General features: G+C 44.4%; 1 protein-coding gene across 1 annotated transcript in view; it reads right to left on the bottom strand.

Moving 5' to 3' along the window:
• FLYWCH2 (FLYWCH family member 2) overlaps window positions 1-3,208 on the bottom strand; it is a 27,356-nt gene extending 24,148 nt beyond the window's left edge. Inside the window, exon 1 of the mRNA XM_021715123.1 lies at window positions 3,198-3,208. The gene's annotated coding sequence lies outside the window, so the exon portion shown is untranslated. The remainder of the gene's footprint in view (window positions 1-3,197) is intronic.
• Window positions 3,209-3,836: the final 628 nt, after the last annotated feature.

Genomic DNA, 3,836 nt, shown 5'->3' with positions numbered 1-3,836 from the left:
CGTGGTAGCGTGCACCTGTAGTTCCAGCTACTCGGAAGGCTGAGGTGGAAGGATCGCCGGAGCCCAGCAGGTCGAGGCTGCGGTGGCCGGGAGCCGCCACTGCACTCCAGTCTGGGCGACAGAGTGAGACTCCAACTCAAAAAATAAAAAAATAAAAATAAATAAATAAATAAATAATAGTCGGGCATGGTAGCACGCACTTGTAGTTCTGGCTACTTGGAAGGCTGAGGCGGAAGGATTGCTGGAGCCCAGCAGGTTGACACTGGGGCGGCCGGGAGTGTGCCACTGCCCTCCAGTTCGTGCAGCAGAGTGAGACTCCAACTCAAAAAAAAAAAAAAAAAAGCAGTAGACTACATATCTATATATCTTCAAACCAAAAAGAATCAGTGAATGGCAGTGTTTACACTTCAAAAAATTGCTTTAGTGTCTGCCTTAAGAGAATACAGTTGGATTTCACATTTGTGCCTGCATTCACTCTTCTGTGGCATGTTGTTTGGAATGAAGTGCACCAAGAAAATTCAGCCTCACACACAGATAAGCACTGGAAAAAGGGAGGAACATTCTAATAGCCTTTTCAGATAGTTGTGAATATTCTTCTTTGATTCTACACTAAAACTCAACAAGTGGTAGTACTTCAAGGTTGGCAGCAATGTGGAATCTGAAATGGCATCAGTAAAATTTTTGTCTTCTATAATATTAAAATCCATTGGTCTACTTAGCACTTTGAAAGGATCTTTTACCCACATGTCGTTTTGTAACACCATGCATTGGTCTTTTAGAAAATATTCGTCCACTGACTAATGCAGACCTTATGAATATTGACATATTTTATTATACAATATAAAAAATATAACATAGCCGGGCTCGGTGGCTCAGCCTATAATCCCGCGCCTTTGGGAGGCTGAGGTGAGTGGATTGCCTGAGCCCGCGGGTTCGAGACCCGCCTGGGCAGCGAGACCTCATCTCTACAATAAATAAAAAAATCAGCCAGGCATGGTAGCGCGTGCCTGCAATTCCAGCTACTCGGAAGGCTGAGGCAGAAGTATCGCTGGAGCCCAGTAGGTCGAGGCTGTGGTGGCCGAGAGCGGCCACTGCACTCCAGTCTGGGCGACAGAGTGAGACTCCAACTCAAAAATATATATATATATATATATATATATATATATAAAACATAAACATTGCTACCAATTTCATTGGAAACTCTTGAAGTATTCGGAAGATGTGAAACTAATAGTGGCAGATACAAGTTTTCCAAAATTTTAATTTTTGCTGGAAACAGAATTTTATCAATGGCAACAAATACTGTTGATTGTTTTCCTTGAAGTGACAGGCTCAGTTTTTTCATATTTGAGAAAATGTCTGCCACATACTCAAGTCTGAATAACCACAGTTAGACATTCCATCAGATAAAATAGTATCCCATGAAATGCTCACTGTAGCTAGTTAATATCACAACTCAAATAATTGCATGTGAAAGGACAGGCAGAGACCGGGAAATGCATTTTTCTTTACTCTTCTTCCTAAATCTTAATACAATGATGAGAAAGTAAAAGCTATGTTTTTGGAGAAATGCACACTTTAAGTAAAATTAACTTTACCAACTTTGTCTTTTCAGGGACAAACTTCCAGGCATCAGAGGTATCTCATAGTGTCAGTCAAGCTTGCCTAGAGTAAAGGGAATTTACAAGGCCTAGGATATCATACATTGGTCAAGGATTATAAAAGTCATGAAACTTGTAATTACAAAAGTTATGATGTCCCAGAGGGGGAGCAGGTGGGGACTCAATCTTCCCGTAGAACGACCCCTATCCACAGGGAAGTCAAGGATTCCCGGAAGCTATCTACTGGGAATGCCTAGGAGATAAGGAGGAAGTGCACACTCCATTAGCTCCAAGGAATGTCGTGTGGGAAGATACAGGAGAATTAGAATCCTGGTCACGCCCTTCTCTAGGGGCTGTGATAATATGGACAAACATTAATGGGTCTCTGTGTCACAGGATCTCCAAGACATCCACAGGTGGTCGATAAGGAAGTCACAGCAGTCACGTACAACATCTCCAAGGAAAGAATTTAAGCCAAGACTTGATGTCACACTAGAGTGTAGACCCACTCCCTGTCTGTGGGGGGTGAACGTTTTTGAAATAAATATTTTCTTCTCTCACCTCTGTGTGTTGCAATTCTTTGCATTTACTCGGATCTCTGGATTGCCAGCGCACACCTCCGGCTCGCCAACCCCAGCGGTGTGGCCCCTCTGCTGCCTCTCCCCTGCCACTGTCACCCTGTCCATACCCTAACAGTATGCATCATTTTTCGAGAGGCAATTGTATTTCCTGTTTCCCATTTTAACTAACAAAATACAAAAAGATGTGAAATCAAAGGCCAAATTTTGGTAAAGTTAATACTTTTGTGTTGTTTCATCAGTGACTTTCTTAAGTGGAAGTAGCTTTTCCTTCTGTTAGTGTGGGTGTTGGAGAACATGGTGTAACTGGAGTCATTGCCTTCAGTTCTACCAGGAGCCACCATTACTCTTGCAACATCAGCGTAAGTGTCAGCGGAGTGAACAAAGCAAACTATATCTCAGTATACCTGAGAATAATCTCAGACCTCCTGCAAGGCTCTTGGGAACCACCAGAGAGCAACAGAGCACACTTCAAGAACTGCTACCCTATCATTTTTCTATTGATGGTTCATCTTTTTCTTACTAATTTAAAGATGACTTTAAAAAATTGAAGTCAGATTAACTTTAGCACTCCGGCTGGGCTCGGTGGCTCAGCCTGTAATCCCAGCACTTTGGAAGGGGAGGCCGAGGCGAGTGGATTGCCTGAGTCCGCAGGTTCGAGACCCACCCGGGCAACTTGGCGAGACCTCGTCTCTACAATAAATCAAAAACTAGCCGGGCATGGTAGCGCACACCTGTAGTTCCGGCCACTTGGAAGGCTGAGGCAGAAGGATCACCAGAGCCCAGCAGGTCAAGGCTGTGGTGGCTGAGAGCCTGCCACTGCACTCCAGTCTGGGCGACAGAGTGAGACTCCAACTCAAAAAACAAACAGAAAAAAACTTTAGCATTCCATGTATGATGGAAATATCATTTACATTTGTGGAGAGGGGGCATTGGGGAAATAGGTGTATAGGTTTATGGGTGTGTCTTAGTCCCTTTGTGCTGCTGTAATACAATACTACAGACATTAGAAATTTACTTCTGGCTGGGCTCAGTGGCTCAGCCTGTAATCCCAGCACTTTGGAAGGCCGAGGCGAGTGGATTGCCTGAGCCCATGGGTACAAGACCAGCCCCGCAACTTGGCGAGACCTCATCTCTACAATAAATAAAGAATTAGCTGGGTGTGGTAGCACATCCCTGTAGTTCTAGCTGCTTGGAAGGCTGAGGTGGTAGTATCACCCAAGTCCAGTAGGTCAATGCTGGGGTGGCCATGAATGTACCACTGCCACTGCACTTCAGCCTGGGCAACAGAGTGAGACTCCAACTCAAAAAAAAAAAAAAAAAAGAAAGAAAGAAAGAAAGAAAGAAAAAAAGAAATGTACTTCTCAGTTCTGGAGGCTGAGAAGTCCAAGATCAAAGCACCAGTAGTTTGGCGTCTAGGGAGGGCTGCTTTGTGCTTCTAAGATGGTGCCGTGTTTGTTGCTGCATCTCCTGGAGCAGACCAGTGCTGTGTCCTAACGTGCAGAAGGGATGGAAGGGACGAACCCACTCCACCTAGTCCTTTTATGAGTTTGCTAATCCTGTCCATGAAAGCTGACCCTCATGACCTAATCACCTCCTAAACGTCCCACTTCTGAATACTATCACATGGGTGATTAAGTTTCCACAGGAGGACTAA

Source organism: Carlito syrichta, unplaced genomic scaffold, assembly GCF_000164805.1.
Source record: "Carlito syrichta isolate Samal-C Ts95f unplaced genomic scaffold, Tarsius_syrichta-2.0.1 Scaffold306686, whole genome shotgun sequence".
In the NCBI taxonomy this organism is placed as follows: Eukaryota; Metazoa; Chordata; class Mammalia; order Primates; family Tarsiidae; genus Carlito; species Carlito syrichta.
Note: the sequence above shows the minus strand (reverse complement) of the source record. Positions and strands in the feature narration are given on the sequence as shown.